We start from the raw sequence: 23,524 nt of genomic DNA on the forward strand, positions 1-23,524 counted from the left end.
TTCACCATGAAGCTTGTTACCATGTATGTATACATAGTACTTAGCACAGTGGGTTTCTGGTCTATTTCACTTCTTACTTTTATTCAGCCTTTGAAAGTGCTGTTCATGCTTCAAGCACATGAGGTATTCCACTGACTTCAGTTATGTTTGTTAATTAAAGAGTGGCTTTTATTACCAAGGTGGGAGGGGGCATGGGAAGGGGATACAGGGAAGAATCAGAATAAATGTGATGCATGTAACAGATACATGGATGCAATACCACACTTAACAAAACTAATCCAAAAATAGACTTTCAGTTCACTTGATACAGGGTTATATGCAGATGAAGTTCATGTGCTCTTCTTGATGTAAATAACAATGTGATTAAATAAATGGAATGAATGACAATCTTATACTGTCTCAATTCAGTGGCAATTTGTTTTATTTTATATGAAGTTAGTAATGATGCATGTTAATGACATATTTTCAAAATGCATTTCACATTCAGCTGAAGTGATCCCCCCTCACCTTTTCAGGTTGAAACAGATCTACTACTCTACGTGGACTGTCATGTCCATGGGAGGGCGGGGGGGGAGGGAGGGAGGGCAGTTGGGATCCACTCAAGGGTGTGGAGGGAGAGGTGATTGACAAGCTGCTTTCCAGCATCTGTCCGTGTTCGTGGTCAATCAGAGGGGTCCCAGAGGTTTGGAGGCTTGCCAATGTGAATTCCTTCTTTTAGACAGGTTGTAAGGAGGATCCAAGGAACTACATGCTTGTCAGCCTCACCTTGGTGCCAGGAAAGATTATCGAGCAGATCATTTTGTTTGAGATTACACAATATGTGCAGGACAACTAGGGGATCAGGCCCAGCCTGCATGGAGTCACAAAAGTCAGGTCCTGCTTGACCAACATGATCTCCTTCTATCACTGAGGGACCTGTCCGGTGGATGAGGGAAAGGCTATTGATGTAGTCTACCTAGACTTTAGCAAAGCCTTTGACAATGTCTTCCACACTATTCTCTTGGAGAAGGTGGCAGCCTATGGCTTGGACAGGTATACTCTTTGCTGGATAAAGAACTGGCTGGAGGGCCAGGCCCAGAGAATGGTGGTGAATGTAGTTAAAGCCAGCTGGTGACTGGCCATAAGTGGTGTTGCCCATGGGGCGACAGTACTGGGGCCTGTCCTGTTTATTGATAGCCTGGATGAGGGAACTGAATGCACCCTCAGTAAGTTTGCAGATGACACCAAGATGGGAAATTTTTTGATCTGCCTGGGATTAGGAAGGATCTTTCAGAGGAATCCAGACAGGCTGCATTGTTAGGTTGAAGTCAGCAGAATTAAGTTCAACAAGACCAAAAGACCAAGTGCTGAGTCCTGCACAAAAACAATCCCAGGCAATGCTACAGGCTTGGGATAGAGTGGCTGGAAGACTGTGTGGAAGAAATGGACCTGGGGGTGTTGGTCAACATTCAGCTAAATATGAGCCAGCAGTGTGTTCCAGTGGCCAACAAGGCCAATGGCGTCCTGGGTTGTATCAACAACAATGTTGCCAGCAGGAGCATGCAAGGGATCATCCCTCTCTACTCAGCTTTACTGAGGCCACACCTTGAGTACTGTGTTCAGTTTTGAGCCCCTCAGTACAGGAAAGATATTGAGACCCTGCAGCATGTCCAGAGAAGGGTTAAGAAGCTGGCAAGGGATCTGGAGCACAAGTCTTATGAGGAGTGGCTAAGGAAACAGATTGTTTCCTCTACTGTTCAGCTTTTTTCTATTTCCATGTAATTGTACACCTTTCCCTGTGAAACTATTTATTATACTATATTATTCATAGCGGTGCTTTTTCAAAGGCATCTACAACTTACTTGTCTTCACATCTAGGTTTTAGACACTCTTGTGGGATACTGGGAAGCCTCCACTGCCAACCCTTAAATGAGGGGTGGATCCTGGCTCCACTCCTTCCAGTCACTCAAGTGCATTGCATGCTCCTGAGCTTCCCTGAGTTGGCTCTGCCTTCCCACCAGATGCTCAATCACTGTTTCAGGCCATGACTTAGCATTTCCATTATAGCAGTTCATTTTGGGATTTACTGAAATTTTTGAAAGTGTTATTTAAGCACGCATACATGTGCTGTTTTTGTTTATAGTAGGAACTCTTTAGGATAGAATATGACAGATGTTGAAGGTTCACTTAAAGTAAATCATCGGTATTTCTTGATTTAGATAGCAATTTGATTTAAGTATGCTTTGTTGCATAAAATATGTGATGTGTTTAATGTTACGAATCCAGAGATTTTCATCTTTAAGTTCTTTAACTAGACATTTTTTATTTTTTTTGGAACAGGGCTTGATATCTTTAGCTAGGAGCATTTTCTAGTTTAAGAAAATAATCTTCTTAGCAAATGTATTATTAGTCTTAAAAAAAAAAAAAGTTAGTTTAGCTATATGGTACAATGACTTCTCCAAAAATAAAGTCTTGTATTCTGTTATATTGGCCCACAATATCAGAGGTGGATGTTGGTGGTATGGCAGCAGAAGTTGAACCTTCTCATTAATATTTCATTTTGTTTTGCTACCATGTGACAGGTGACAGCAGAGAGACAGTCTGGCAAAATGTCATCTTTGTCATCTTCTATTGTTCCATAGAATTTGTATTCCAGTAGAATGCAATGTTATTGCCTCCTTTTGCACCATGCCTATGTAAAAGAAAACAACTTCTTTAGGAAATCATAGAATGGCTTAGATTAGAAGGGACCTTAAAGATTACCTGCTTCCTGACCCCCTGCTCTGGGCACAGTAGATCAGGCTGCCCAGAGTCCCATCCGAACTTTTCTCTAATGACTCTAGGAATGGGGCATCCACAGTTTCTATGTGCAACCTGTTCCAATGCCTCATCGCCTTGTGAGTAAAGAATTTCCACCTAATGTCTAATCTAAATCTCCCTTATTTATGTTTAAAACAATCTCTCGTCCTATCATTATCAGACCACGTAGAAAGTCAGTCTCCTTCAGCCCCCTTCAATTACTGGAAGGCTGCAATGAGGTCTCCTCACAGTCTTCCCTTCTCCAAGCTAAACAAGTCCAGCTCCCTTGATCTTTCTCCATGAGTGAGGTGCTCTAACCCTTTAATCATATTCATAGCTCTCCTCTGGATCTGCTCTCTCTTGTGGAAAGGCAATATAGAGGTGTAACAGCAAAGGGATTAACACAGATGGGGTGGTATTACAAGGTGAAAGGTGCTCACCTGTCTCCAAAGACCTGGGCTTGCAGGAAAGACTCTACAAGCAAGAGATCTTCAACCAGAGATCCTTCCAGAGTGGCTGTCGGCCCTTATAAAGGTCTAGGAGAGATGGAGCCAGGCTCCACCCCTTCCAGTCACACAGGTGAGTTGTCTTCAACTGTGCTCCTAGAGCTGACCCAGTCCTTTCCCTAGGTGCTCAATCATGGCCAGTTCAGGCCATGACTCAACAGTTACCACACAGTATGTATACAAATTATGGGTATTTATACACAGATGTGCATTATGCTAGTGTATGCAAGAAAAGACATATTCATTAAAAGCTTCTATTCAAGTCTACAGATGGAGGAGATAGGTGGACTGTTTCACATTTGTTCTTAGTACAAAAGTGAGTGCTTGCTCTCACCAGTTAAACATCATATGCTGCAAGTAGTTCGATACACTCCACTTAGCCAATTCATAAGCAATTATTTTCAGAAAATCCATATGGGAACACCTTCTACTAATTCATTGTGAAAATCATTGGAATTCCACAATATTGCAATCTGTTACAGGGAGAAAAATGAGTATTGAACTCAGTGTATGCAAATTTTTAGAAGTCTGCAAGTGGTGCTTCAATGCCAGGTTATTTAATGATATCATATAAAGTGAAGAGTAAATGCTGCACTTGCTTGCGTAGGATCCACCAACTAATATTCCCATAGAAACTATTAAAGGCATTAAAAATATCCTGTCACATGTCTTGCTGCGCTGTAAATGGAGAGCTGTTCTTCATATGGGTGACCCCAGGAAGAATTTTCAGCAACTGCTGCATAAAAAGGGTGTTTTTTTTAATTCTACTTATTGTTTTCAGATGCAGAAGGCTGTGGTGCTTCACTAATAGCACGTTTGTGTAATGTGATGCCATGAACCATAAAAAAAAGTCAAGAAATAACTCATTTTGGGAAACCAAAAGCAGCAGGAAGATGTCCTTTTGCACCTCATAAAAAGCATAAATAGTGATCGGTGCCTCTGGGACAAAACCACTGCAGGCTTCTTAGGGAAAGGTTAATCTCAGTCTCTAATTGCAGTCCTTGTAAAATCAATTGTGAGCTTAATAACAGCTTCTCTTTTTTCCACGCATAAAGACTCAATTTTTGGGACACCAATGTTGAAAGGAAAATGCTTCTTCTTCCACTTCATATTTGTTCCTTATTTATTCCTGTTAGTTCAGTTAAAGACAGTCAGGCAAGATGTGTGGGTAGATGGACACAGTAGCTGCTGTGTGTAAGAGGAGATGGAATGTATGGAACTGTCAGTTGGCAATAACATGGTTGAGAGCCTATGGGTAAGGATTAAGGGACAAGGAAATAAAGAGGATGTTGTTGCGGGAGTTTGCTATAGACCACCCAGACAGGACAAGACGACAACACTGATGAATTATTTTGAACTAAAAGAGACATCTAGATCAACTGCCCTTATTCTTATGGGAGACTTCTTGCCAGATGTGAATTGCCAGACACAGCTGATACAAACAGTTCCAGGAGATTCCTAAAACATCCTGATGACAGCTTCCTGGTACAGGTACTAAGGGAGACAATTGGGAAAAATGCCCTCATAGATTCGTTTCTTGTGAATAGAAAACTGTTATGATGATAGGACAAGGGCGGATGGGTTTTAAACTAAGACAGGGGAATTTTAGGTTAGATATTTGGAAGAAGTTTTTCACTGAGAGGGTGGTGATGCACTGGAACAGGTTGCCCAGAGAAGTTGTGGATATCCCATCCCTGAAAGTATTCAAGGCAAGGCTGGATGTGGCTCTGGACAGCCTGGTCTAGTGCTTGGCAACCCTGCTCACAGCACGGGGGTTGAAACTAGATGATCTTTGAGGCCCTTTTCAACACACGCCATTCTATAATTCTACAAACTTACGGATGAAGTGGCTGTCTTGGCTATAGGGTACACAAACTGGTCAAATTTAGAATATTTTGTGGTAGGGGGAAAACTGACACGGAAACCTCAACCCTGGACATGGAGAGAGATTTTAGGCTGCTTGGGAAACTAGTTATTTAGTTCCCCTGGAAAACTCTTTTTGATGGTGTTGGGGTCCATCGGTGTTGGTCATTTTTTAAGTACTACCTCCTGGGAACACAGGAACAGGTAATTCCAAAATGTCGGAAGTCAAATAAGTAGGGCAGAAAGCTGGCTTGGCTGACCAGGGATCTTCTTCTAGAGCTTAGGCAGAAAAAGAAAGTGTGTGGCTGCTACAGTTCAGTGAGAGACAATAAAATGGATTTTTAAAAATATGTTAACAACAGAAGGAGGATCAGAGAGAACATGGGCTCATGACTTAATGAGAATGGCTATCTTACATAGCCAAAGCAGAGATGTTTAATGTCATCTTTGTCTTCAAAGCTAATGATGGGCTCTGGGACCACAGGTGCTCAAGTTGAAGGAGTGTGACTGTGGTAACAATCAACTCACAGAAAACCGTAGACTTGTGCTGCTCCACCTGGATGCATATAAGTCCATGGGACCTGATGGGTTTCATTCTAGCGTACTCGAAAAGTTGGCCACATTATTGCAAGATCTCTCTCAATTATTTTTCAATGCTTTTGGGAATCTGGAGAAGTCCCAGTTAGCTGGAAACTGGCAAATATTGCTCCAATTATCAAGAAGGACAAGAAAGAAGACCCTGGTAATTACACGTCTGTCAGTTGCACTTGAGTTTCCGGTAAAATGATGGAGAAAATTATGCTGGGAGTTACTGAAAAGCACACAAAGAACAATGCAGTCATTGGTCACAGCCATTATGGGTCCTAGTTTCAGTTGTGTTATTTTTCTTCATAGTATCTGGTATGATTATATATTTTGGCTTTAGTAGAAAAACAGTATTGATAACATACCAACATTTCTAGTTGTTGCTGTGCATTGTTATACAGAGCCAAGGATATTTCCATGTTCTCAACTTTTCCTGCTGTCCTGCCAGTAAGGGGACTGGGGAGGCAGAAGGATCTGGAAAAAGATAGAGTCAAGATAAACAATCTAAATTGGCCAAAGAGATATTCCATACTACAAGATCTTGAGAGAAGAAAGCTTGAAGAAGGGAGAGAGTTCACTGGGCAGGCTGCTGTTTCTTGGAGATTAGCTGGGTGTACGGAACTGCTGAATAATGGCCTGAACCTCTGATTGATCACCTGAGGTGAGCAATGAGTCAGCCAGGGGAGCACAGGTGAAGGCAATTCACCTGTGCTGCTGGAAGGGGTGGAGCCTGGCTCCACCTCTCCTAGACCCATTTAAGAGCTGGCTACCAGTAAGGAAGGATCTCTTCTGGAGATCCCCTTCTCTGGAGTTTCATAGCAAGCCTAGGATATGGGTAAGCATTCTATCTATTCTGTTTTGGTATAATAACTGTGTAACCAAACTGGTATATTTCATAACTATAACATCTGTATATTCATTGATTATACATGGGGTATCAATCAATGGGTGGTGAACAATTGCTTGTGCATTGTGTTTTTTATATATATCTGTAAATATTTTAATATATAATTATCATAGCTATCATCCTGTTTTCCCTCTTCCTTTTCACTATCTTAATAAATAGCTTTTATCTCAACCCATCAGTTCTATTTTTTTTGTGTGTGTATTTTTTGTGTGGTGTGTGCGTGTGCATGTGTAATTTTTTTTTTTTCCTAATCCTCTCCTCTATCCCTCTTGAAAGGGAAAGGAGTGTGTGAACAATTGTGTGCTGCTTAGCTACCTGCTGGGTTTAACCACAACAGTCACTTTGGTGTGCCTTGTGTGAGACTTGAAGGGTTGAGATAACACTCTCAAGTCGGATCTTCTGTTAACATATGGCTTCTGTGGTTGTTGGGGGTAGTTTAATAACTGATAGTCACAATGTCATTTTTTTATTGTTTGTGGAGCTCTCTGAATCTTGCAACTATATTGTTCAGCACCTTACTTGCTGTTTACTTTCCCTGTTGTGTTCTTGTCATAATTGGGGATGGGATTAAGGTTTTTATTTTGTTATGCTACGTGACCTTGTTTCATCATAAAACTTCTAGTTAGATCACGAGACTAATCTGGTGTTTGTACTTGCACTGCAGTCATCTCTGGGCCTTGGGAACAATATTGTGGAGGCTGTTAGTAATTATAGTTTTTGCTTTGTTTCTCTAGGCAGCTGGGATACAGAAAAGTCAAGGAGGACATTTTCCACTGTTATCTTAACTTCCCTCTCTCTTTCACTTCTCCTTCTTCCCCTAGACCATTTGCTAGTCACTTTACACTTCACTGATGTAGCTTCATCTTGAGTAGTGTGTGCAGTTTCAGGCACTACAGTACAAAAAGTATATAAAACTACTAGAGAGTGTCCAAAGGAAGGCTATGAGGGAGGTGAAAGGTCTGGAGGCCAAGATGTATGAGGAGCAGATGAGGTCCCTTGGTTTCTTCTTCCTAGAGAAGAGGAGAATAAGGGGAGACCTCATCATGGCCTATGGCTTTCACATGAGGAGGTGTGAAGGAGCAGGTTCTGATCTCCTCTCTCTGGTGGCCAGAGATAGAACTCAAGAGATTGGCATGAAGTTGTATCAGGGGAGGTTTAGGTTGGATATCAGGAGGAGGTTCTTCATCAAGAGAATGCACAGGTGCTGGAACAGGCTCCTTTAAGGAAGGTATCATGGTATGGAGCTTGTCAAAGATCCTGAAGCATCTTAACAATGATTTCAGACACAAGATCTGATTTCTAGGTGGTCTTGCGTGGAGCCAGGGGTTGGACTCAGTAACTCTTATGGATCACTTCCAACTTGATATATTCTGTGATTCTACTAAGTGAGCAAAGTGAGTGGCCAGAGCTGTAATGAGACATCCACCTTGCAGATTACCCCTGACTAGGGCAACCACTTTCACTATTCTGAGCTAAGCAAGAAAAGACTCTCAAATGCTGATTCTCTGTGCTTCTTCCTGATAAGAAAGAAGAAAAGAGTTTGTTAGATCTGGAAACAGAGAGGAGCAGACGGCATAAGCTTTTCAACCTCATGTGTTTGGAAAAACATGGGACTGGATGACCACTGAAAGGGTCAAAGAAAAAGCAGATAATGTTGTGTACAGGATCTACTGTTTGAAATAAAAATCATCATTTCATTTTCAACTGATGGGGGAAAAAAATGTAGCTATTAGACTTTTCCAAAGCTGTTCATGATTTGCTGGTATTTAAAGTACATTATTTTACAAAGGGATATAGTATTCATTACTTGCAACTATTTTTAATGTTGTTAACCAGCTTTTGGGATTTTGAAGTCTTTTACATTTTATTTTCACATATAGAAAAATAAATGAAGATTTGAGTGGATTTTTGCCAAGGCTGTTGCGTATGTTAAAAATAAAAAATAAAAACCTAGTTAGCAATTTACCTAAATATTATTTAGGAAATTGACTTAAGTTACTGATTTAAATTGTCCCAGTAATTGCTCTGCTCCCAGTACTGTTGCTACAAAAATGTAGTCCTGTGGTGACCCATGTATTTTTCCTGGGGAAAAATAATATGAATCATGCATTTATATGCACTATTGATGTAGCATACCTGGAAATACTCAATATGCTATCTTAAGTGGTTTGGTTTGTATAAATGAACACTAAATTCTATGCTTATATATCTGAAAATTATTCAAATTCTTCCAGCTCTAAAAAAAACTGATGTTACAAAACTTATTATAGATAACTTTGCCACTTAATTGCAATAATTATAATCAGGTTGCATGCAAATAGAGAAAGTTAACTATCCTATTATTCTTTCGTATAATTTCTGTTCCCTTTGAGCAAGACTTTTTAGCAGCTGTGCCAATGAAGTCACTAATTCCTGTCACTAGTAAAGTTCTCGGGGGAGGGGAAAACAGGCATGAAAACAGGAGATGACTTCTGTGTCTGTGCTGGATGTTAGTGATAATCTTCAGATGATGATTCTGTATATCCCATCTCTAAATCAGGCCAGTATTTTAAAGAATAACAACTAAAAAAAAAAGTGCCTTCTAATGGCCACTAAATACTGTAGGACACTTTTGAAAGGTCAGGCCTTGACACAAATAACTTTAAGTAAGAAGGACTTCCAGTCACCAAAGATGTGCAAAATGCCAAGATCAGATTCAAAAGATCTGGAAAACTGGTGAAAATAATCATCTAATGATGTTAATACTATCCCTTATCTGACCAACATTAGTGTAAGCATTATGTAGCACATAAGCAGCTACAAAGAATATCTGACTTACTAGAAAAATAACACTGTAATATACTGATTATGTGCACACTGTTGGTTCCATTATTCTCAGCATTTTTACATCAAGTGGATAGTGCTTTGAAGTGAAATTACAACAAGATGTTTACAGAACAGTGTCTTTGTCTGCTCCACAAACTAAAAAAAAAAAATCCAGATTATTCTTTATCTCTAGATTGTGATAATGTTTATGCATCCCAGTTTTACTGCTCATAATAGCTGTTCTTTAAAAGTAGTTGTGATGGGATTTGTACAAGAAGGAGTAACTAGCACTGGAAAGAGTCTTTCTATTGATTACGAGCAGGAGTAGAAACCAGCACACACATACAGTTTTTTTTGATAAAACAACCCCTCTCATCCAAAGAATCAGCACAGACTTCTATGTACTATTGAAACTCATGCAAGTCCTTCTTTGAGAACTTAGGTCTCTGACCCTTAGATCAGAGATCCTTAGAGGACCTCTCTAATCTTCACCAGTTGGAGCTGGTGAAGTATGCGTGTCAGAGCTCTTTCCTGTGTTGCATTTACAGGTTTATGTATTAGCAGAAAACATACATTTTTCACCCTGATTTGTTTTCAGATGCAATGACATTGTGAAGGAGACAATTTCTCTGTCTCATTTCAAAGTAAAATGATATATTTGATCATTTAAAGTAGTCTTCCTTCTTATAGACAATTGCTTTTTAGTTTATGTATCTTTATATGGTTAATGTCTGTCTTAGCTGCTTTTACTTTTGTAGTAATTTATGGTAGATTTTGTTTGCTTCAAAAAGCTAAGCAGAAAGTTAATTATCAATTTGGGTTTCACTTTTATGTAGAAAGACTCAAAGTAGTAATGTACACAAAATGGGGAATATACCTGCCTGTTCCAAACAATTCCTTGACAGAAGTATAAATAATACGTTTTTGAAGTGCAGCCACAATGGTTTACCTAGGCTACTCTATGTCCTACTTCATAAGCTGAATATGAATTTGTTGTTTTAAGAGACTTTCTGCCTCCATTTAGGGTAGACTCAAAGTACATCCTTTATTCTTCTCTAGTGGTCTTACTAGGAATAATGAGATTTAACATCCATTTTCCTTAATGCAAACATCCTATGATTTTCATATAGGCTTTGAAGTACTATGAAGATTTCACTGATTTACCATATGGAAATGTCAAATGCATTAATTTTCTGTACCTCTTTGTACCTGACGACAAGAGGTAGCTGGGAACTTGGATGCAGATTTTTATTTTTATTTGGTAGGGGGGGAAAAAAAAAGGAAAAAGAAGAAACCAAGAGAAAACCAATTTTGAACTACTAAGATATGTTGAGGTTTATTTTGCTCCAGGAGTACTTTGAAATACAGACTACACAGAATAAACAGACAGGGCTCTGATTACATCACATAATAATCAAGATGAAGTATTGTTAATAAATGAAGCAAATGGCAGCTAATAAGTATGCATATAATTGAAAACTTTTGTAACAAAGTTCTTAATGTTAAAGGTTCCTCTTTAGGTTATGAACCTGCTTATCTTTTCAACAATGGTATTTTACGCAGTCATCTCGATACCAGGTTAAAAAGCAAAACAAAAAAAAGTGCAAGGCTGGATTCCATACTGCATTTGTCTTTAATATAAATTAGACTGCATTCAGAGTTGTTTAGTCTGCTCTGGCTTTTACCTTGATGGTTCTTTGTTAAGTGATAATTTTCATTTTCCCTTTTATCTTGATTCTGAGTAGGAAGAAGTGTTTCTAGCTTAGTCTTCAGAATTGCATGACCAGCTGCTCATCTTTTTCCATCTGGTTTGAACTGGCATGCACTTTATAAAATCAGTTAATATACTCTGCGTTTCATAAAGTTGATTTTTTTCAATTTACAATTTTATAATGATTACTTTAGCGCTAGCCAAAGGAACTTTTGCTCTAACTAGCTGTTTTTTCATTCCTGTGACACTTGATTTTAAGGATTGAATATTTAGCAGTCATCTTGTCAGAATTTTATAGTGGGTCAGTCATGTATTTCATGTAAGACTGATATCTACTTTTAAATGTTTTTGTGAGTCAGCTTTAGAAATGATCTTGGCACAAAATTTGGAGATATTTTAGAAAACTATGCTTTTTAACAACCTGAAACTAGCCATGTGTAAAATGAGTGCATATCTATGCATTTGAGTGCCTGTATGTGTATCTAAATATATAATACACAAAATATATCACTTTTAATATATTAATATCAATTACATATGTCATGAAATTACATAAACAGAGTGTTATTGCAGAAGTCTTCAAGGAAAAGAACAGCAACTACTCTGTCATTGTTCCCCCCCATTCACTATGAATTGAATACCCTTTGCTTTCTCCCCACAAAGCTACTGTTTGACCTTTCCAGAAAATATACTCATTCATTTCAAGTATACCTATCCCCCTTTTGTTCTTTCAAATTACATGCTCAGTTTTTCAGACGTGGGTGAATTTTTTCCCTCTCAATGCTGAGATGAAAACAGATAAGCTATTCTATATAACAATAATTATCGTTGGGTTTCACTTTGATCTTCTGTATTTCCATTTCCAGTAAGTTAATCCAGATTTATAACCCAAAAAGAGAAAATATCAGACAGTGATGTTATTTCAACTCTAAATCTTATCTAGCTGTCCTGGGAATCCACTTGGAATTAAATCTGTGAGGTTAAGGACAACAAGAAAGGCTTATTTAAATGTGCTGATTGTAAAAGGAAGAAAAAGTGAGCCTGCTGCTGAATGAGCTGAGTGGCTCAGTAATGGAGGACACTGAGAACATGGAGTTGCTAAATGCCTTTTTTTCTTCAGTCTTTACTGTTAAGGCTACCTCTCAAGAATCCCAGACCCTGGAGGTAAGGAGGAGTCTGGTGAAAGGAAGACTTTCCCTTGGTTGAGGGGGGTATGGTCAGAGACTGTGAAGGTGAACTTGATGCACACAAATCCTTTGGCGCCGATGTGCTCACAAGTGCTGAGGGAGCAAGCAAAAGTGATTGCTGAACTGCTCTCTATCATGGAGGTCATGGAGAATGGGAGAGGTGTCTGAAAACTGGAGGAAAGCCAATGTCGCTGCAGTCTTTGTCACCAACTTATCTGAGTCTGTGACAAGGAGGGGCCACAGGCCGGGGGAGGGGGAGAAGGAGAGACAAAAGGGTGAAGTTAAAAATAAAAAAATAAAAAAAAAAAGAAGAAAGAAGGGGTGCTAGCAATTTGCTGTGCACTCCTGCTGGCTCCGGTCTCACAGCAGGGTGTGCTGCAAACTGTGCGCTCCAGGAGGAGGGGGAAGGGCAGAGAATTAGTAGAATGGTTTAACAAAAGGAACAAACTGGCAGTGATCTGAGGAGGAACAGGAATTTACTAAACTTAACCAAATCAAACAAAATGAGAGACAATAGTACCCAAAGTGCAAGGAAAGTGCCTTTCTCCACAGCGATCTGAGCCAGCCCCGAGGGAGAGAGAGACATCCTGGGTCCTGTCCAGAGCTCCACCTCGATTCCTCTTTGCACCAAATCCTCCGGGCATGCTGCCCTTCCCCTCCCATCAGAATACTCAAAATGCCCGTAAAAGGCAGTAAACGGAACCCAAACATTAACTCTTTAACACTGGTTCACATGATGTGGAATGCTGACAAAAAAAAATTATCAAACCACAACAGTCTTCAAAGAGGTTGAAAAAGATGAGTTGGGAAATACTCTGCCCTTAGGAGGGTGATGGAGTAATATGTTCTGGATATAATCTCCAAGAAATTGAAAGAAAATAAGGCTATTGGCAGCAGTCAATATGGATTCAGCAAAGGAAAATCATGCTTTACCAACCTGGTAGTCATCTTTGATGTCATCGCTGGCTGGGCAGATAAGGGAATTGTAGTGGGTGTTGTCTATCTCAACTTCAGCAAGGCTTTTGACACAGTCTCCCATAACATCCTTGTAGTTAAGCTTAGGGAGAGATAGATGAGACACTGAGGTGGACTGAGAATTGGTTGACTGACAGAGCTCAAAGGGTTATGATCAGTGGAAAAGAGTCTAGTAGGAGACCTGTATCTGGAACAGCTCCCCAGGGATCAGTACTAGTTCAGTCTTCTTTTATGTCTTCATCAATAACCTAGAAGAATGGGTAGCATGCACTCATTGCAGGTTTGGTGATGATATAAAATTGGGAGGAGTGACTGACACAGCAGAAGGGTGTGCTGCCACTCTATGAGATCTGGACAGGCTGGAGAGATATGCAGAGGGGATCCTTATGAGCTTCAAAAAGGGAAAGTGTAGTGTATTATACCTGGTGAGGAAATACTGCATGTGTTAGTACAGGCTGGGATCTGATTTGCTGGAAAGGACGTCTGCAGGGAAGGACCTAGGTGTCTTGGTGGACAGCAGGTTGGCCATAAGCCAGAAGTGTGCCCCTGTGGTCAAGAAGGCCAATAGTATCTTGAAATGCGTTGAAAAGAGCATTGCAAGATAGTTGAGAGAAGTTCTCTTCCCCTTCTACTCTGCCCTGGTGAGGCCACACTGGGAATACTGTTTCCAGTTCTGAGCTCTTCAGTTCAAGATAGGCAGGGAACAACTAGATAATGTCCAACAGAGAGTGATAAAGATGATTAAAGGCCTGGAGCATCTCCTGTATGAGGAAAGGCTGTGAGAACTGGGACTTAACCAGCCTGGAGAAGAAAAGGTGCTTATAAATAAATAAAGACAGGCGTCAAGAGGATGGAGTCAGGATTTTTTTGGCTGCGTCCAGTAACAGGACAAGGGGCAACAGACACAAACTGAAATACAAGTAATTCCATACAAATATGAGGAAAAACTTACTTGGTTTGAGAGTAACAAAGCTCTGGAAACAGCTTCCTGGGGTGGTAATGAAATTTCCTTCTCTGGAAATCTTCAAAACCTGCCTGGATACTTTCCTGTGTAACCTACCCTAGGGAATCCGCTTTGACACTGGGGTTGGACTTAGCTAATCTCCAACCTTCCTTCCAACCCCTATGATACTGTGGCATGATTTTAGCATGATGCTTAGGGTTCTTCTAGACTGACACATTAGAACACAGGAGATTTAGTCCATTTGACATCACACAGTAAATACTTTGCTAAGTTGGAATACAGGGAAAAGAAAAAGTATGTGATTTAGGGATTTGTATAGAACAATACTGAAGAAAAAAACAGTATTATGAAATGTTAATTGATTTCGTTTTATCAACCACTTTCATATTAAAGGACTGAACACCTGAATGAGTCAAAGTTGTTTTGAAAAGCTATTTTGCAGATTTTTGAATAGGATTTTTTTTTTTTTTTTTTTGAAAGGACATAGCTCCTTCCTTCATGCTTTTGCAAATTAGGACTTGCTGCACACAGTAGGCAGAAAAAGGCAAAGAGGAGGTATCTGAGCCTTTCTCTTTTGTCTAGCCAACATTGTCAGTGATCATTTCAGTGTGTTGCTTGCAGATACAGGACATGATGTGTACAGTGTCTGTGCATGCATATTGCCTAGGCCTAGGATATGCACACCTTGTATGCACTTGTAAGTCTGAGGGCACCCAGAGAATGAACAGGTTTCCTTCTTGATAGTCTGAAATAAAAGCTAGACTAGAGATGTTAGTATTACTGATACATTCTCTAGGAAAGCATATGCTTCCTTATTCACCCAGCAATCTTTTGCCATAGTGGAACACGAGGGTGAGGATGCTAATATTGAACTGTGGGTCAGCAGAGCAGTCACCACACACTAGATCTCCTAGTGGTTGCAGGTACGTGCTTTTTCTTCCAAAGTGGATGCCACATCCTTGAGAAAAGTAGCGTTTTTCTAATAAATGCTAATAGTAATTTCTAATAAATGGGACAGAATATTATATCACCCTGCAGTGTACAACAGGAAGTACACAGGGTGGGGGAAGAGCCAGATATGGGGCTTCCTTTATTTCTGTTTTCAAAAGATAAAAGCATGCTGATCATCACAGGCTGGGGGCTCATGAACTAATACTCTTTCCTGAAGTCAAATGCTTAAATCATCCCTCATGGAAATACCTTCATACCCCTACATTTTCTTCTAAAGAATTATTGGGGTGTAGCATTATGTAAATGGAAGCGAGCAAGGGATGTCGTATATCACTTGATTAGTGGGGAGCCTTGATTATCCTGCTAGGTCAGATATTTACTGGATAGAAGCCTTACCTATTATAGCCAGTTTAAAAGGAGTACTGGGACAGCCTCTGACTTACGTCTGTTTGGTAATTCATAATAACACTTAATCCAAACTGCACTTAGCAAAGTACTTTCATGTCAGTCCAGGGGAATCATAACTCTGAAAGCCTGTTGTCATGCTAATCCCTTTCAATATTAAACTCCCCACTCCTGTTCTCCTTGGAAGGCCTATGGTTCTTGCTCAGGCAATGTTTAAGCAAGCCCTCAGGAAGCAATGTGATTTCAGGTTTTAGGCCATCTGGTGCTCTTCGTAGAGAATGTAAATGTATGAAACCACCAGAGTGTGTTCAGGCAATGAGATAGAACCCTAAGCAAATCCAAAAATGTTTCTACTCTTGTTGAAGGCAGATAGTGTCAACGATTTATGGGCTGGTTTGGCCTGGTTCCATGACTAATGGGCGGGAGGGGGATACATGGACCCACATCCTGTTGAGAGGAAAAAGGGGAAAGGTAGGGAGATAGGCCTAAAAAGAAGACATTGGCAACAAGCTACGGGAGAAAACTGATTTACTAAATATGATATTGGAATGCAAGGTAATGCAATATAATACAATATAATATAATATAATTGGAATTGAAGATAATAAAACAAATAAAATGAGAGAGAGAATGTCCAAAACCGAAGGCCTTACTCTAATGCTGAATGTGAGATGGCTAGGGAGCACACACTGCAGTGATGAGCAGTAAAAGAAGAGGGACGGTCTTGTGACTTGCAAGCAGTTTTATCTCTCTCTCTAAATGGAAAATGGAAATACAACAGAGAATATTGTCTGGGAGATGTAGTTGTCCTTCTTTTCCGAGAACCAGGTACCCACAACAATCGACAATCCACAGAACTGGAGCATTAACTCTTTAACTCCCAGTGCTCTACATGATGTTATGATGTGGAATATTGATAACAAAAAAAAATTATAAAAAAACAACAGATGGAAATATACAGTCAAGAAAGGATCAGAGCAGACTATGACTGATAGCCTTCCAAATGAGGCCTGAGCAAAGGTGTAGTGGCTACAGAGAGTAGAATCTGCCCTCCCACACATTGCAGATTAAGATAATGAATGCACTCACTGGTAGGGAATTTATGGTTAGATTGAGCAATGACTAGCATTTGAACTGCACAGTGGAGCAGCCCATCTGCTTTGGTAGATAGGAAGATGTTTGCACAACAATGCTTGCTCCCCCAGTGCCCCTCTAACCCCATCTCCTCCTACTCCACTTCCCCCCAACTCCTTCCAAAAAAAAAGAAAAAAAAAAAAAAGTGTGCTATTTCAGTGCTTCTAGGAGATGAAGTTGTGTACAGATGACACTGTGAAACTGCTGTGAAGGGCAAGAGGGGTACTGGGGGCATTTTCAAGTTAAATGTAGAAATTCTCTGCTTTGATTATCATGGTATGAATAAAGAACACAGCCCCTTGTAATGAGTGCTTTCTAGAGAACCAATTAGAATGTCTCTAGGAGGCTTAAACTGTTGTTCTCATTGATAAATCAAGTTTTTGAAAAACAAAACCTTCTCCTTCAGTAAAGCATAAATTCAGACAAGACAGAACTGCTAAATCTCAAACTGGAGAAAAGTTAAGAGATCTAAGCAAGTCCCTGCTAAAGCTCCACTCAGGAATGTCAAACTCCTGACAAAACATCTTAACCACTTGATGGATAAGAACTTGGTTAAAAGGCCTCAGACAGAGGGTGGTTATCAATGGCTCTATGTCCAGGAGGAAGCAGAGTCCCCCAGGGGTCTGTCTTGGGACTAGTGCTCTTTAACATCTTTATCAATGACATTGATGACAGAATCGAATGCATCTTCAGCAAGTTTGCTGATGACACCAAGCTGAGTGGTGCGGTTTACACAGTGGAAGAAAGGAAGGGATGCCATTCAGAGGGACCTCAACAGGCTTGAAAGGTGGGCCCAGGTGAACCTAATAAGGTTCAACACAGCAAAGTGTAAGGTTTTGCACTTGGGCCGGAGGAATCCCAGGGATCTATACAGATTGGAAGGAGCGGTCCTTAAGAGCAGCTCTGCGAAGAAAGACCTGGGGATCTTGATGGATGAAAAACTTAACATGAGCCAGCAGTGTGCTCTTGCAGCTCTGAAAGCAAATGGTATCCTGGGCTCCATCAAAAGAGGGGTGGCCAGTAGGGACAGGGAGGTGATTGTCTCCCTCTACTCTGCTCTTGTGAGACCCCATCTGGAGTACTGTGTCCAGGTCTGGAGCCTCCAATACAAGAAAGACAGAGAACTGTTGGAGAGGGTCCTGAGGAGGGCCACAAAGATGATCAAAGGGCTGGAGCACCTCCCCTATAAAGACTGGCTGAAGGAGCTGGCCTTGTTCAGCCTGGAGAAAAAAAGGCTGCGGGGTGATTGCAGATTTTCAGTATCTAAAGGGAGCCAACAAACAGGAGGAGAATCAACTCTTTGAAAGGGCAGATAACAGCAAGACAAGGAGAAATGGTTTTAAGTTGAAGGAGGGAAGGTTTAGGTTGGATGTCAGGGGGAAGTTCTTTACTATGAGAGTGGTGAGGTGCTGGAACAGGATGCCCAGAGAGGTTGTGGATGCCCCATCCATCCCTGAAAGTGTTCAAGGTGTTCACCCAGATTGGATTGGCAGCCTGGTGTAATATTAAATGCAGAGGTTGGTGGCCCTGCATGTGGCAGGGGGGTTGGAGATTCATGATCCTTGAGGTCCTTTCCAACCCCAGCCATTCTGTGATTTTGTGATTCTGAAATTCAAGTTCAGTTTCTACCTTCAGGAACACTAATTGTGTCTACACAATTAGCTCTACTGTATGCGAAGCCCATCCATCAGATAAATTTCTAGCTCTCATAGCAAATTTGTGTTCATCTGGCATGTGTAGCCAATGAATCAAAGTTGTTTCTATCAATAAGCAGGATAAAGCACTCTGGGACTCTTGTCAGATTTCTGAAGTACTTCAATCTGTAAATTCTGAAGACTTCTGACAAACCTAAGAATATTCTTTCTTTATGATATGATTGATTATTCTGATGCCGATTCCCGGCATATATGAGACTACCTACCTATTGAAGGCCATGTTATTAAATGTTTTTTTTTAGTAAAAAACTCCTCACTAAGATCTCTGCCAGGATAGTAACAATGAACCATGACCTTTTTGTTGTCAGAAACTTTACAGATGTCATGGTTTTATGATTTTTGTTATTGTATTCTACATCATACCATCATGTAAGGCACTGGGTGTTAAAGAGTTAATGCCCTACTTCCTTGGACTAATTTTCTGGGTACCTGGTTCTCAGAAAAGAATACTACATACTGCAGAGGACTTTTTCTGATACCTCTCCTATGATTTCAGTGAAGCCATTGTTTTGTGTAGGTGTAAATGAATAGAGGATCAGGCAGGAGGATTGAGATACCCGCAGGTTTTTTCCCCAATATCAAAATTATATGATTTTTATTATAGATAAATCTTGACATCAGTTTCAGGCTTAAAAATAGCACCTATATTAATTGAAGGCATTACGTGAGTGTAATTTAACCCTAGAATATACAGGTATAAATATATTGCATGTGTAATAAAAGAGGGGAGTTATGAGTCAAGAACTAAACAAAACAATTTTTTAATTTCAAGATAATTAGATTTAACTTTTCCCTATGGAGGGAAAGCAGAATAAAATTCTCACTCCATATGATATAGTGATTAAGAAGATAAATATGTCTTTTGAGCTGTGTCGGTACCAGTACTTTATAATGACTGTGTTTATCTTGATTTGCAGCTAATAGAGACCTTTACTGGAAAGCATAGAATGGAAATATATTCTAGACTTGTGAGAGTTTGTCAGAGGTTTGAACGTCAAATCTGTAAAGGAAAACAATAGAGAATGCAAGCACATACTTTATTAAATATAGAAGTTTGACATTTTGAAGTTCCTAACTCACACATTTGCCTTTGGTAAATATGTAGACTCTTCAGGAAAGATCCATGGTGCCACTGGTCAAATTTTTGAAGATGTTAAGGCTTTATTGTCTTATGCATAAAGATAATCTTCTCCATCTGAACTGAAGTGCTACAATTCTGTATCTTCCCCTTATGTGTTCCTACCCAGAGAAGCTGTGGATGTCACATCCCTGGAAGTGTTCAAGGCCAAGCTGAATGGTGCTCTGGGCAACACGGTCTAGTAAGTGGTAACCTTGCTCATGGCAGAGGGATTGGAACTAGATGACCCTTAACTTCCCTTCCAACATCAGCCATTCTATGATCACTATCTCCTTCTATCACATTGCCTACATCCAGGTGATTTCTAAAATAGTGACTGATTTGTATTCAGAACACATAAGTGGTTTTTGATGCAGGGTTCAGGACTGTGAATTTTCTCAGTACCAATAGGAATGTATGGATTAATAAACAGGAGAGCTAGCTGCACATATGCCAGAATTGGGTAGGTGTCTGAAGTGAGAGAGACTATAAAAGAGTAAAGAGACAGGTATGATAAAGAAAAGACTAGAGACAAATAATGAACTTCAGTATAGCCAGAAAGTTAAAAAAGATCTAAAGACCTTAAGTGGTGTAACAAGATGGGTTACAAGAGGGACTAAGCTAACATCATACACCTTTGCCAGAACTGGAAGGGAATCCAGGAGCCATGCAAGCATACATCTCTACAGCTTATTGGCAAAAGGTATCCACTACAGAAATATTAAACTATTATAGCTATCTTCTACTCCATGAGCATCATGAACTGAGATTAGACATAGCTGACACATGAGTGTCAGTAAAATGCTGTACGATTAAGTTTTCTTTTTATTCACTTGACAATTTTAGGGCAGATGTAATATGTTATATGTGGAAGTGTATACATATAGACTTTGCTTCCCTTTGCCAATCATTAGACTAAGGCTGCTGTCAAAGAAATGGGGGCTGAGATGCTGTACAACGGCAGAATTCTTCAGGGCACAGCCTGTATCACTCCCAGCACTGGGCTACACAGGATGGCTTCACATCCTGAATTTGTATTTGTAGGAGCTCTGAGTGCTCATGCCTACATTTGGAATCTCAGAAAAGGATAATAGACACAGAACATGCTAATCTGGCTAAGAACTCTGAGTAATTGGGGCTTCCCATTGGGCAGTATTTTTGTTTTAATATCTGAGTTTCTTGTCCCTACCAATAAAGGAAGTTTTTGGGAGTAACTGAAGCATTCAGGAGTAACAGGAGCTGTCAAGCAAATAAGAAGTACAAAACATAGATGAATGTACACCCTTAAGTTTTGCTCACCTCCCCTCACTGTGTAACTAGAGAACTCGGATAATTTTCAGTTACTACTTCAAAGGAAATTTTATGGGGAAACTAAGCCTTCTGTTTTCATGGCAAACTTTAAGTAAGTGTGTCCTGAGGCCATGTAAGTGAGGAAAATGTTTGTGAATAAGCACAGACCTGCCAAAGCACTTAGTGTGAAAGCTCTTCAAAAGAAAATGTAAAAATAACAGGATCCTAAGATCACTCAGATCCCAAATTTATCACTTTTCATACACACAAAGATGAATTACAGCTCTTCAGGCACTACTTCTTCTCTGACATTTTCTGTCTCTCACTTACAATCTTAATAGTGCTCTTCTAAGACATTCCTAAGGGAGGGATTTTGTGTATGTGTCTATCCATAAACTAGTTGTGTGTACTATACTGACTAAACATAAAAAAAGTACATATTTCCATTCAAAAACGCTGCTGATAGATATATATTTCCATTTAACTCTCTCTATGTATTTCCAACACTGCTCAATTTCTTCAATCTAGTATGCCTCGATCAAGAAATGGTATTATTATTATTTATTTTGGTCTGAACTTTATAAAAACTCTGGTTTAATTTAGTTAACTCAGATTGCAGTCCATGTATATAACTAATCTGCACATAGATTTATTCCAGCGTCTTGCAAAAATTGCCCCCGTATTTTGCTTCTGGCTAGAAACTAAATTGTGTTTGGCCCACACGTGCCAGGAGATCTATAACATGCTGGTATGTATATAAAGGGATTTGCAAATACGTGATGCATTCAAGCTAGAGCACTTCATTGCTCTGCATACACCATATGAGTGAAGCAATTCCCAAATTCATTATTTTCAACAAGTCTGGGAGAAAAGCAGAAACTTGCATAGGGCATTGCTGGAAAACTATCTCATTCTTGTCATAGTGTACGGTAACTAATACACTGAAAAGTTTGCAAAGCAGATAATAGGTGTAGCCCATTTTTCAACTATTTCTGTCCAACTGGGGAAAACAATAACAACAGCAACCAGAAAATCTGTCTGCACTATCAAAATACCTGGCACACCCTGAGGTATAATTCTCCTATCTTCTGTGCTGCTACTGTTTTTCCTGTAGAGATAAAGATGTGGAGGATACGTAGACTATTGCAGTTACTCTATGTTAAACTCTTGAAGGTAATTTGTCATTCTGAACTTATGTGCTACGGGTTGGCTAGGGATAGACCAAGTACTCTAAATTCACTCTGCTGATGCTTTTTGAATAGCAGAAGTCAAACCACATGAATGCTGAAGAGATAGAGATTGTAAGCTGCTACTAGGTTCATTGAAAGGTTAGGCCAGAGATATCTTAGAGATGATTGTCTTTTTGCTCCTTTCAAGCAATATTTAAAATTGACGAAGCCAAAGACAAGTCAAGTTATGGCTGTGAGGGCCCTCAAATATCTCATTTCACGAAGCCAGCAGATGACATTTTGGTGGAAGAAAGATGCTGTACAATTAATGAATGTACTGATGTTATGGTATAACAGAGAGCTTGGCTATGATGTTATTACACCAAAGCAGGAAGCAAAAATGATAGGTAGACTCATCCATAATCTGGGCTTGCAAGGGAAACTCCAGTAGAGTGGATCTCCAGAAGAGAACCTTCCCCACTGCCAGTCAGCTCTTAAATGGGTCTAGGAGAGGTGGAGCCAGGCTCCACCCCTTCCTGCGGGGCAGGTGAATTGCCTTCACTTGTGCTCCTGTGGCTGACTCATTGCTCGCCCCAGGTGGTTAATCAGAGGTTCAGGCCGTGATTCAGCAGCCCCATACAGATGCTTTCTGCACAGAGAGTGAGAAGGCGGCACAAGTAGCAAACCTGTCTCTCTTCCACTCTTGGCAGACAGAATAGCACGGAGAAATGAGAATACCTGAGATATTCATCATAAGCCTGTTCTTAATTAAAGAGACAAACCAACATATAAATATGAATATATACCAGAATACTCCCTATCTGTGTCCAGTGAGAGTGGTGCCAGAGCTAAAATGCTGAGGCTTATTACTGCACTGGAGTGGATATGACATGCCTGTATGGCAGCCGAACTACACATTAATCCACCAGAACATTGCCTGGTATATTCCAGATAAGCATGGCAGTCATAATATCCTTGCATAAGATCATAGGATTATAGAATATCCAGAGATGGAAAAGACCATCAAGTTCAACTCCTGGCTCAACACAGGACCACTTAAAATTTAAACTCTTTGTCTGACAGCATTGTCCAAATGCTTGAACTATGTCAGCCTTGGTGTTGAGACCACTGCATCTAGGTGCCTGTTCCAGTACCTGGCCATCCTCTTGATGAAGAACATTTTCCGAATATAAACCTAACCCTCCCCTGATGCAGGTTCATGTCGTCCCATCAAGTCCTGCTGATGTAATCATAAAGAAGACATCAGCACCTGCTCCTCTGCTCCTCTGACAAAGCTGTAGGCTGCCATGAGGCCTCCCCTCAGTCTAGTTTTCTCCAGGCTGAACAAATCAATGGATTTCATCTGTTCCTCATACATTTTTCCTCTCCAGACTCTTCGCCTTCTCTGTAGCCATCCTTTGGGCAGTTTCTAATAGTTTTTTGTCCTTTTTGTACTGTGGTG

At 40.1% G+C, this 23,524-nt stretch overlaps 1 pseudogene; it reads right to left on the minus strand.

Moving 5' to 3' along the window:
• Positions 1-714: 714 nt before the first annotated feature.
• Positions 715-23,524, minus strand: part of LOC146545420 (uncharacterized) — a 45,519-nt pseudogene continuing 22,709 nt past the window's right edge.

This window comes from Meleagris gallopavo, chromosome 1 (assembly GCF_905368555.1).
Source record: "Meleagris gallopavo chromosome 1, MGAL_WU_HG_1.1, whole genome shotgun sequence".
NCBI lineage: Eukaryota > Metazoa > Chordata > Aves > Galliformes > Phasianidae > Meleagris > Meleagris gallopavo.